The 13,339-nt window shown below is 40.2% G+C and overlaps 1 protein-coding gene and 1 non-coding gene across 8 annotated transcripts in view; one reads left to right on the forward strand and one right to left on the reverse strand.

The window, feature by feature from the left end:
- The window catches only part of CCDC169 (coiled-coil domain containing 169), a 72,106-nt gene that overhangs the window by 31,489 nt on the left and 27,278 nt on the right, over window positions 1-13,339 (reverse strand). The gene's annotated exons all lie outside the window — the stretch shown is intronic.
- Window positions 10,867-10,970, forward strand: LOC118154240 (U6 spliceosomal RNA). Its single transcript, XR_004744130.1, has one exon. It is a non-coding gene; the product is annotated as a U6 spliceosomal RNA (small nuclear RNA).

A 13,339-nucleotide genomic window follows, 5' to 3' on the forward strand; every position in this document is an offset into this window, starting at 1 on the left:
GGGATGTGCTTTGTGTCAGTCACTTGGGGAAGTTCAGGAGGCCTATTTTTTCATGCCTTTCTCAGAAGCTCACTGTTATAGTATATTCTCATGCTGCTACCCGACACTAGGTAATTTATAAAGAAAAGAGGTTTAATTGACTTACAGTGCCGCATGGCTGGGGAGGCCTCAGAAAACTTACAATCATGGTGGAAGGCACTTCTTCACAGAATAGCAGGAAAGAGAATGAGAGCAAGCAGAAGAAATGCCAGACACTTATAAAACCATCAGATCTGGTAAGAACTCAGTATCACAGTAACAGCATGGGGGAAACAGCCCCCAAGATTCAGTCACCTCCACCTGGTCCCATCCTTGACACATGGGGATTATTACAATTCAAGATGAGATTTGGGTGGAGACACAGAGCCAAACCATATCACTCAGCCAGGATTTAGAACCTCTTAAGCAGAGGGTTTGGAGCAGTCAAGGACTGGCCTCCAGCATGGGTGATATGAGGCCCCCACTGGCCTGGGGTGCTGGGAACATTTTGGCCCTGGCCTTTCCATGGACCTCACCCTGGGCTGAATCCCTCTGGGCCGTCTCTTCCCTTCTTCTCACTGCATGTCATCTCCTGACCATAAAGGCCACCACAACAGTGCATGTCCAGATCACCCAGAGCATCCATAGGTTCACTGACACTAGTCCCAGGATTCTGCACATCACTAATTACTACCGCCCGCAGGTGGGCCGGCAGCAGCTGGGTAGGCACTGTGTGGCAGGCAGAGGCACTCTGTGGCTCCCAAGGGCTCTGCAGCTCTGCTTCCACTTGCCAGCAGCCTGTGGGCCACAGCTGGCCATTGAAAACCCTGTGGAGTGTTCCATCTCTAACACAAACAAGGACCTATTAACCAGGGTAGACCCCACCCATTGAGCTGGGGGTAGGGGAGGCACCTGGTATTTTAAAAAACTGTGTTCTTGATTTTGCTGTGCAAATATAAATGACATTACTTATGCAATGCCTTGGAGGAGTGGAAATAGCTCATGGAAGCCCCTAGCTTGGGCCACTCCTGGCCCCATCTAGCCCTACAGCACAGCTAGAGGGTCAAAGCAGGGATACGTCATAGCCCTATGTCCATACATAATCCTCTTGGGACAGTGTGGTGGCTCATCCCTGCTGAGGCTCATTACCCTAATTTCAAGTTTCCTTCTGCTTCAGAGAAGCCTGGTCCTGTCAACAAATAGTCTATCTACCTTACTAGATTGAGCTCCTGGATGAAGGGCTATGTTTTCTTCATCTCCTTAGCCCCAGTAGCTAGCCAATGCCCAGTACACACTAAGAGCTCAGTCAGTTTTGTTTTCTTGTTGACCTCTGACTTAAGGCTTCCCCTCTTGATCTCCATATTCAGATCTATTAATGAGCAAGTGGGTAAAGGTCCCTCCAGCTTTAAAACACCTCCAATATAGAGAGAACTCAGAAACCAGAACTAGACGCTGAGGAATGGCCAATGGAGCATTTTCCCTGTGTAATGGATGGGACCTTAGCTCTGGCTACTAGGGTGGTATCTTGCCACTTGAAAGTCTCTGCAGAATTTGACCCTAGTTTTTAAATCAGACTCTAGAATGATCTTCAGTGTTGGTGGTTTTGTTTTTGTTTTGAGACCGTTATTGACACAACAGCTTCTGGAAATCTTTTTCACAGAGCATATGGGGGCTTCTTTGGCCAAATTGGGTGAGTACAGGCTTCATCAGCTCGGCAGCTGCCGTCTGGGCCACAGTCTTTCTGCTGAGTCCGGCTCCTCTACAGAGGTTTTATCAGAGGCATTTGAACCAGAGCAACTCCATCTTGAATAGAGGCTGGGTAAAATAAGGCTGAGACCTACTGGGTTGCATTCCCAGGAGATTAGACATTCTTAGTCACAGGATGAGATAGGAGGTTGGCACAAGGCACAGGTCACAAAGACATTGTCAATTAAAAAAATGCAGTAAAGGAGTGGGCCAAAACCCACTAAAACCTGAGATGGCCACAAAAGTATCCTCTGGTCATCCTCACTGCTCATTATATGCTAATTATAATGTATTAGCATACTAAAAGACAACTCCATCAGCACCATGACAGTTTACAAATGCCATGGCAATATCAGGACCTTACCCTATATGGCCTAAAAAGGGGAGGAACCCTCAATTCCAGGAATTTCCCACCCCTTTCCCAGAAAACTCATGAATAATCCACTCCTTTAGCATCTAACCAAGAAATAAGCACAAAAATAGTCAACCAGCAGCTCTTGGGGCTGTTCTGCCAATAAAGGGGCCATTTTTTTATTCCTTTACTTCCTAATAAACTTGCTTTCACTTTCCTCTATGGATTTGCCTCAAATTCTTTCTTGTACAAGATCCATGAACCCTCTCTTGCAGTCTAGATCGGGATCCCTTTCCATTGACAGACATTACAGTGTGACTGTCTATATCATCTGTCACAAGTATGAAAACAGTAACAACCAAGAGCCTGAAGCTGCCGGGATGAGTGCCTGTGGAGGAATCCTGCTCCCTACAGGCATATCTAAAAAGTGTTCCTGTGCTCAGGCCCTGCTCTTTCCAAAAAAGCAGGCTCAGGGACTCCCAGGATCCCACTGCCTTGGATACCACAGTCTGTGTAGGCAGCATAACTAAAGTGGTGAGAGCTACCATGATAGTGAGGGCCAAGAGCAGGATGGTCGAATTACAAGGCCGCGTCCTACCCTCTGGCAATGAACTGAGTCACTCAGTCCCTGTCTCCCACTCAGAGCCGCAATCTTGTCATGGCTTCCTTCAGGAGGATTGTGAGCTCCCCCCCAGGACCCACTTCTTGGCTTCCCTTTGTTACTGGATGGGAACTCCTGACTGCAAGTTGTCCAGTTTCTTGATATATTGAACAAAATAAACAAAGCAACAGATGACAGCGACATAGATTTATTGAAGCAAAAGTACACTCTACAGAGTGGAGCAGACTCAAGCAAGTGACTTAAGAGGTCTGAATATAATGTTCCCTGAGGTTATTAACTAAAAGAACTTGCTAACACTCTTTAGAGGCTTCCAATTGGTTACACCCTATGCAAATGAAGATGGCCCACAACCAACCAGAGGCTGAAGTGAAGACTTGGCCTGCAATCAATCAGAGGCTGAAATGGAGTTATACCCTATGCAAATGAAGGACAGGCCCACAACCAATCAGAGGCTGAAGACTTGGCCATGACCAATCAGAGGCTGAAGTAAAGACTTGGCTCATGACCAATCAGAAGCTGAAATTTTTCTTTTGGTTTAATTACAAGAAGTCAGGGGCAGGTTAGCCTTAGGGCCCCTATCTCCAGACCCTATTCTCCTGCCTTACCTTCTCCAGACTCCCAACAAGTGGTGGCGTCTCTGGCCCTGCTGGAGACTGTATGCAGGGAGGGGAAGGGTGGCTGACAGGCCTGCCTGAGGTGTGTGGGCAGCCTGTGGCCTTCGGGCATTGCCTACTTTGATGGAGGTGCCCCCTTGTCCTGGCCTGGCCCAGTCCACCTCCAAACCTCTGGGAGCCCTGGGCCTAAGTGCTTTTCATAGATTATTTCACTTAATCCTTACTAGAGTGGAAATGGCTAATATATTTCTATTTAACTGTTGAGAAAATTACAGCTTATAGAGATAACATAACTGGCTCAAAGACATGCAGCTTATAAAGGTAGAGCTAAAATCTGAACCCAGATAAAATGACCCCAAAGGCCACACAGGGTAAACAATTATTATATGCGTGTTCATTCTATTGCTACCATTGCAACAAACAAGGTACAGGCAAAGACATTTAAAGAGGATGTCCTATTGTTAACTGTATACTCTAAGTCAGTTTTTACTTCCTGGTGAAAATTAACTTAAAAATCTACAAAAACAGGATCAAATAGGCATCCAAATACAGGAAAAACTTTATGGCACCTTTTTCACAAAAAAGATGAAATACAGTAAATTATCTTAATCCACATCAATAATACCATACATATACATAATTATAAATTGTTAGAGAAATGTACAATTAAAATGTATAATTTTTATCTTCCGATCTGAGTTACATTAGTTTCCTGGTATTAGTGAAATAAAGGTAAGCAAACCCTTATGTAAAAAATTCCAGCTATTTGTGATGAGGGGTATCTAGGTTAATGCCTTAGTTTCTAAAACTTGTCTACTTTGTAATATCCTCACAATTCTCCTGATTATCAACCTTAGTGCCTATTCTACCACTTTACTTCTTTCCCTTGTTTGCCTTGATTTATAATCTCCTTTTCCTGATCATATTTTTTCTCTTTTTTGTGTGTATCAGTGCATCCCTCACAAACTCTAGACCTTTCTTTTCCAAATGCTACTTTTCATAAGAGCCTCCTTCCCCATCTGTTTTAGATTTTTCAGAGAGGACCTAGAAGTCCACAGTTTCCTGGGTAACACATATAGAAATGTAGAAAAACTTTCAAGAATCTTATAATCCTTCTACCTGGACAACATTCTCTGAGGGCAGAAATCTGTACTGACGTGATGTTTGGGGATGAGGAGATCTGGGAAAGAGGTATGTGGATGGTCCTATAAAGTAGGAACAAAAGGTGAAATCTCTGTACTGCACAGGAATTTTCACCAGAGAGCACTCACTATGTAAGAGGATTAAACCAAGTGGACCAAAGACTTAACCAGGAGTTGGCATCTAGTTTCTGTTCTTGGTCACCCCAGTGCGTGGACAATGAGTTCATGAACAGTAACCACAGTGGCTGAGATGACACCTTTGCATTAGCTCAACAGGATGGGGTCCTTCCCACCAATACTAATCTAGTACTGCTGCTGCTCAATGTCTAGCCTGCCAACAAGAGACAACAACATGAGCCCCTGTTATGGTGCTATCCCTCAAGAACATCAATCAGATGCTTGGTGGCAAGTTGATTGATTATACAAGATGCCTTTCACCCTCAAAAGAGAACCAATTCATCCTGACATGTGATCCTGATGCAGTTTTACCTTTCCTACCATAGTGCTCCAGCCAGCAACATACTTTGGCAATCTATCAGTTCTAAGAAGAAAGGTTTTTTGTTTGTTTGTTTGTTTGTTTGTTTTACTCAATAGGGCTCCTTTAGGCAGAAAAAAACAATCTTACCATCCTTTTCAGGTAGGACTGCCTGGACAGTCAACTGGTTGACATGCAAGACTGGCAGCCTAGCATAATTAGTGGCTCAAAGCTTATGAGTTGAAGGCAGAATCCTAGGCATGAAGCTAAATCTATAGCGAAAACCCATACTACCACTATAAAATAACATGTGTCTGTTCTGTAGAAAAGCTAGATTCTTTATGATTAGTCTGGCCTCCAGAGCCTGCCCTGTGATCACAGAACTGAACATTAGAAAAATGCCATTGGGAACTTGCTGTTGGAACTTACTGCTGTGCATTTGTGAGTTCAGGTAAACTGGTCAGTTGGTTTTAGCCCAATAGACCCAGGTGCCAATTTACTCTAAATCTGTTTAGGTCTGGGTTGTTTAATCATCACACACTTTTTAATTTTCTCTTATATTCCAGTAAAACCATTAAGAGGTACCCCTGCTGAGAGACTTTCACATGTCAGAAAATTTTTCAGAAAGTTCATAAAGAGGAATAACTGTCTATCCCTCTAATGCTGCCCAGAAATGGTTGGTCCCACCCAACTCGAATCCACCACCCAGAAATGACTTATGTTGACATTTAAACCTTCTCTGCCAACACTTCAGCACATACTGTTCAGATTACCAAATACACAGCCCTTGGGGAGGTATGTGATCTCATCCTTAGAAAGATGAATGGAAATAATTTTCTAAGGCCAGCCTGACCAGCTGTCACATAATGCTATTTGAACTGTGCCAGCACCTGATGAGTGACGAACACCTCCATCTCCTTCTGGGTGTGAAAAGGTACATAATATATTGATATACTGCTGGATCTAGTCTCCCACTAGCCCCCGTCCTGGTAATTTTTGACTCCTCACATATGCCACAAAGATTAGTTCTAATACCTAAATAAATAAAAGTACTACCAGCCTTGAACTATACTTAGGAATTCAATCCATGCTTCAAATATGCTTTTAATTGTGGCTCAAGCCTTCAATCATGAAAACCTGAAGATTCCCTGCCCCAAGTGAAAGGAAAAAGGTGCCTGGAGGGATGAAGATTGATATATACTGGATAGTCTAACACAGCATCTTTAAAGAGCAATTTTTACCTAGGAATATGTTCTGGGCTCTACACTGTGCATAAAAGGGCCTTCTAACTATAGGTCCAGAGCCAACGGGCTTGGTTTCCTGAACTACGTCTCTGTGCGCAGCTCTGGATCAGTGATGGGGGAGAGTAGAAAAGAGGTACTATGGTTGGCCAGCCTATGTAAGGTCTACACCTCTAAACTAATGAGCTCTGGGGACAAATAAAGCAGTGAAAACTCTTTTGGTATAAAACATATGATTGAAAGAAGGAGAAAATACAATGTGCAGAAGGAAGGGAGTTCTGTTCTAGAAGAAGGCAGAGGGAATGCTGATCAAACCAAACCAAAGTGTCCTCTACAAAGGAGATGTTAACGTACAGGGTTTGGCCACGGTATCTGCGTTGCTGAAAAGGAGCGGAAGATGGGGGATTAATGGAATTAAGCAGTCCAAGGAATTGTGAGGCTATAGTATTTGTTGAGTTTATAATCAAGTTCCCCAAAACATTGGTAGGAAAGTAGAGAAGAAAAGGGTTAGATAGAGGTCAGAGGAATAATACACTCATTTGGTTTAAAATTTAATCCTCAACTGATACTTGATCATTTTCAGTAACTCCAATCAGTTCTCACATTCTTGCAAATTAAGGGAAAAAAATCGTCAAGTCAAATTCTCTCAATTATATCGGTCATGATCTAGGTCACTAGATTTATTAAAAGAATCATTCAAAGAAAAATGGAAGCAGCTAATTTAAATCTCCACAAAACAAAACTGCAAGATATTTTAGAGCTCATACCTTCCTGAAACACAGCTACTTACTTCTCTCTATTTAGAATTTTAAAAATATATTAAGAGAATAATTAGATGAAACAGGACAAGTTCCAGTCTCTCAAAATAATTCTAGTGATAAAACAAATATATCCCTGAGAAGTGACACGTCCCCACTATATATATTTGACCAACAACCCTGTTAAAACATAATTGGGTGGTATTTCTCAGGCAGGTTATTATTCTTCTTCAAAAATTAATTACACACTAGCATCATGAATGGTTTCCAGGTCCCTTCCTAGAATTAAGCAGTCCCCCCAAATACAAACTTGCTCCAGAAGAAAAATCAATAAAAGGCAAACATATACAAGAGACTAATTTAAGTCATTTTATAGAAAATTAAACATTATGAAATAAACTGCTCAGTATGAAGAGCTTTTGAAGGAATAATCAGGGGGTGATGGAGGTAGTTCAAAATTCTGCTACATGGACACTTGCTCCAAGAATTCCAAGTTTAGGCTACCATAGTAATGTAGATCAGTTACATAATTTGTTAAATACATTTCTAGATGTAAAATGAATCCAACCCTTTTAGTATAGTTTTAATGGAAATGTATTCTAAGTTCTAAAATAAGTTAGCTTACAAATAACTTTCTAGAACACAAATTATTTTTGCATTAAATATGACAAGAATTAGATGGGATTCAAAACTTTAGAAATTCATATCCCAAAAAAGTAAATTCAAAATAGCAGTTAAAATTATGGGCAATATCTGATAAAAAGCCAAAATGTGAAAAACCCAGACAATAAATACTTCAGAAGTTTTTAAAAGAAGTTGATCAACATGGGCTGCAGAGTCTCTAAAATGAGAATTTAGATGGAAAAAGTGAGGTGAAAGAAGCTATATATTGGTCATAGACTTGAATCAGAAATGATTATTTAATGGTAGTCACAGAGCTAAAACAAAATATTTGAGCAATAAATAAAAGACAAAGTAGAAAAGCTATGGAAGGACTGGATAAATAAAGCTTAACATGTTAGGCTCAGAAGTCTAAGAACTGGAAGCTATTCCAAGTTATTAAACAAATGACATGATGAAAATAGGGTCTTAGGAATATTAATCAAGTGGTAGTCTCTATGACAGAGGATGTTTTCTGTTACTTTCAGGTGTGCATTTGAAATTCTAACTTTTGAGACTTAAAAATTTTTAATATACCTGTACTTCCTTTGTGACTAACTATATCTTGCTGCTATTCCCAACCTGACTAGATTCTTTGTCTTGTAGCCTAATTTTACAATTTATTCATTTATTCAAAAACTACCTATCAAACATCTCTTATGTGCCAGGTATTGTGCTAGGGATAACATACTAAGAATTACAAACCCAGAACCTGTCCTCATGAATCTGAGAATCTAATAAGGAACTCAGAATATGGTCTGTCTTGATGAATGTTACATTGGAGCTTGAGAGAATGTGTGTTTTGGTGTTGTTGGATGGAATATTCAATAAATGTCAATTAGATCAAGTTGACTGATAGCACTGTTCAGGTCAACTGCCTGCTTGATTTATTAATCACTGACAATGGGATGTTGAAGTATCCAACTTTCATAATAAATTTGTCTATTTTCCTTCCAGTAATCAAAATTACCACTGAGGTACACCTACCAGTTTACAGTTCTAGCAGCTCTCATTTTATGTAAGCAGATGTCAGTTGTGACTGTCCACTTTTGCCTGTTTATCTGGATTTCAGGGTAGGAGTTTGCCCTGCAAATTCAATTTTCTAATGAACCCAAGAAAAGTCATTAATTTTCAATTTGTTCACTGTTTTCTTGTTGTAATGACAAGATTGACAACTTTCAAGCTCTATACCTATTTTAGCTGAAACAAAGAGTCACAAATTTTGATCCCCTTTTCTAACTGAAATGAAAAGAATGTATTCTCCAAATCAATAGCTGCATACTCCTGTACCTGAAACCTTATTAATCTGCTCTGACAGTGACATCACATCAGGCAAAGTAGCTGTGACTGAGGCTACTAATTGTTTACATCTGCAGAAGCCTACAGTTTTTCCCCAAGAGACATCAAGTTTCTGTAGCCATTAGGCTGGCAAATTAAAGAGAGCAATGATAGGTACCACTATATTTGCATTGTTTAGGTCTTTAATTATGGAACTAATCCCTACTGTCTTCCCTGGGATAAGACATATTTTTGATTTACAATTTTGGTCTGGTGAAGGGAACAGTTTCAGAAGTTGTTATTTTGTCTTTTCCCTACCATGGTAGCTTCTACTTCAAAGCTTAAGGACCCTAAGGACGTTACTTTCAACTGTCAAGTATATCTATTTCAATTATGTACTTGGTGATGGAGATAATTATCACTGCAGGGGTAGGGGAGTCTGTGGGCACATTGAGCCCACTGTGATTTGAACTTTCGTCATAGATTTCCACTCTGAGAATCAATGTCAACTCAGACTCTGTGTTCAGTCATCCTTAAGAGATCTAGTTATTTCACTTTCCTCAGTGTACAGTCACCTAAGTGGCCAGAGGTCCCTTTTGGGAGGACTGTGGATACTGTCATAACATAAACTTTGACTAGTATCGCAGGGCCTTTCTTAGGAATCTAGCTGCCTCTTTGGTCAATAGTTTCTGATTCTAGAAATTGGTTCAGGTCTGAGAAATGAGTAAAGAATTATGCTTCTTGCTGGACTGACTGTCCTCAGCCTCCTGCTCCTCTGTTCTTGCTTTTCTTTAATTAGAGATGCTGAACAGCACCATTCTTAATTGGCTTGGCAGCCAGGGGAGGAGGTGGGTGCAGCTCCTGAGAGGGAAAGCAGTTGTTTTTTTTTTTTGAGACGGGAGTTTCACTCTTGTTACCCAGGCTGGAGTGCAATGGCGCGATCTCAGCTCATCGCAACCTCTGCTTCCTGGGTTCAGGCAATTCTCCTGCCTCAGCTTCCCGAGTAGCTGGGATTACAGGCATGCGCCACCATGCCCAGCTAATTTTTTTATGTTTTTAGTAGAGATGGGGTTTCACCATGTTGACCAGGATGGTCTCGATCTCTTGACCTCATGATCCACCCACCTTGGCCTCCCAAATTGCAAAAGCAGTTCTTTTATTGGGAAGAGGCCTCTGCAGCATCTTCCAGCACAGTGGGTACTCTTCTAGCCCTTATTAGGAAAGGGTGGGCCACCTCTGCATGCCTAGAGGGTCCAGGTAGACGTGTAGAATCCAGATCCTCAGGGGCATCTATCCAGATGTCCTGTCAGAGTTTTCAGGATCCCTGGTCATCCCTATCAGGGTCCTGCCCTTCACATAACAGACCTACCTGAGCTGAGCATTCAGATGCCTCTGGAGCTCTGCAGCTCTCACAATTAGGTCTTTAGGCTGTTGTTTTACCCTGTCCACACTTTCACCACTGGTATAGAGGGCCTCTTGTGAGGTTGCCACTAAGGCTTTCTGGTTTCACAACTTAGCAGCAAATGCCTGCATCATGGCTTCTTCCACATTATTCCACTCCAACAAGACATTTTCCAAGGTCATCATCAGTGCAGTCTGGGCCAAGATCTATTGCTGTCACATCTACCATTCAGAACAGATCCTCTTTCTGCTACACAGTGAGTGAGCCAGTTACAAACCCCAACTTTACCTCCTGTTTTCTCATATCACTATCTGTACTCTGAGTTTTACATGTTGTCTTCTGAGAAGCAGACACTAAGATGGGATTACATGTGCAAGAATCATGTTACCAGACATGCCCATGTAAAAGAAAGAGAGGAAGCAGAAGGAGGCCAGCAGTGCAGTCTGACAGTAATGCAAGTCTGAGCCCTAGTAAAGGAGAGAAAGAGAAGGTTGGCTGAAAGCAGAAGCCTCCTAGGATGTAATACAGTCTAGGAAAAGTATGGCAAAGCCATCAAGAGTGCTCACTTCTGGAGCACATATATTAAAATTAGAATGATTCAGAGATTAGCATAGCCCCTGTGCAAGAATGACACACAAATTCATGAAGAATTTCATGTTTTTACAAGCCAGAAAAGATTAGAGTCCTATCTTCAATCTCCTTTAACAGAACAACTATCAGCCAATAATTCTGTATCCAGCAAAACTAAGTTTCATAAATGAAGGAGAAATAAAGTCATTTTCAGACAAATGCTGAGGGAATTTGTCATGACCAAACCAGTCCCATAAGAAATGTTAAAAGGAGTTCTAGACCTTGAAACAAAAGCCCAAAATGCACCAAAATAGAACTTCTTGAAATCCTAAAACTCACAGAACCCACAAAACAATAACACAATGAAAAAAAAACTATGTAGGTAACAATTAATATGATGAAGAGAACAGTACCTCATATCTTAATATTAATATTGAATGTAAATGGTCTAAACACTTGCTTAAAAAATACAGAATGAATTTTAAAAAATCACAAACCAAATATCTGCTGTCTTCAAGAGACTCACCTAACATGGAAGGATTCGTATAAACTCAACATAAAAGAATGCAAAGATAGTTCATGCAAATAGAAACCAAAAGTGAGCAGCAGTAGCTATTCTCATACTACACAAAACAGACTTCAGAAAAATAACATATTAAAAAAAGACAAAGATTGTCACTATATAATGATAAATGGATTGATCCAACAAGAAGATATTACAATCCCAAATTTATATGCACCTAACACTGGAGCTACCGGATTTATAAAACATTTTTAAATGTTTAAATTTTAAAAATTATTGCTAGAGCTAAGAAATGAGACAGCAACACAATAATAGTAGAAGACTTCAATACGCCACTGACAGCATTAGACAGATCTTTGAAACAGGAAGTCAACAAAGAAACAATGAACTTAAAATTACACTCCAGAACAAATGGACTTAACAGATATTTACAGAAAATTCTTTCCAACAACTGCAGAAGATACATTCTTAACAGCACATGGAACATTCTCCAAGACAGACCATATGATAGACCACAAAACAAATCTCAATATTTTTTAAAATTGAAAGCACATCAAGTATCTTTTCAGACAACAAAGGAATAAAATTAGAAATCGACTCCAAAAGAAACCCTCAGAACTACACAAATACATGCAATTTAAATAATCTGCTTCTGAATGAAATCTGGGTTAACAATGAAATAAAGATAAAAAATTTAGAAATTCTTTGAATTGAATGATAATAATGACACAAGCTATCAAAACCTCTATTATACAGCAAAAGTACCGCTAAGAGGAAAGTTTATAGCACTAAATGTCTATAACAAAAAGGGTAAAAGAGCACAACTTGACAACCTAATGTCATACTTCAAGGAGTTAGGGAAGCAACAATAAACTAAACCCAAACCTACAAAAAGAAATAATATCAGAGCAGAACTAAATGAAATTCAAACAAAAAGATACAAAAGATCAATGATACAAAAATCTGGCTTCTTGAAAAAAATAACCAAAATAGAACATTAGTTAGATTAACCAAGAAAAGAAGAAAGAAGCTCCAAATAAGCTCAATTAGAAATGATACTAGAAACATTATCACAGAAATAACACAAGATAATTCAAACTTGGCATGGTGGCTCACACTTGTAATCCCAGCACTTTAGGAGGCAGAGGCAGGCAGATCATTTGAGGTCAGGAGTTCAAGACCAGCCTGGCCAATATGGTGAAACCCTGGCTTTACTAAAAATACAAAAATTAGCCAGGTGTGGTGGTAGGCACCTATAATTCCAGCCACTTGGAAGGCTGAGGCACAAGAATACTTCAACCAGGAGGTGGAGATTGCAGTGAGCTGAGATTATGTCACTGCACTCCAGCCAGGGTGACAGAACAAGACTCCAACTCGAAAATAAAAAAGTCATTTGAGACTGCTATGAATAACTTTATGAGCACAAATTAGAAAACCTAGAGGCAATGAGTAAGTTCTTGGAAACATATAACCCTCCTAGGTTAACTCAGGAAGAAATAGAAACCCTGAACAGATCAATAACAAGCAATGAGAATGAATCAATAATTTAAAAGTTGCCAAAAGCAACAACAAAAGCAGTCAGGACCAGATGTATTCACAGCTGAATTCTATCAGACATTCAAAGAAGAACTGGTATCAATCCTACTGAAACCATTTCAAAAGACCGAGAAAGAGGGAATCCTCCCTAAATCATTTCATGAAGCCAGTATCACCCTGATACTAACACCTGGAAAGGATACAACAGAAAAAGAAAACTACAGACCAATTTCCCTGATGAACATAGATGCAAAAATCCTCAACAAATACTAACTGAATCTAACAGCACATCAAAAAGATAATTTATCTTGATCAAGTGGGTTTCATTCCAGGGATGCAGGCACGATTTAACATGCAAGTTAATAAATGTGATACATCACATAAACAGAATTAAAAACAAAA

The sequence above is a fragment of the Callithrix jacchus genome, chromosome 5, assembly GCF_049354715.1.
Source record: "Callithrix jacchus isolate 240 chromosome 5, calJac240_pri, whole genome shotgun sequence".
In the NCBI taxonomy this organism is placed as follows: domain Eukaryota; kingdom Metazoa; phylum Chordata; class Mammalia; order Primates; family Cebidae; genus Callithrix; species Callithrix jacchus.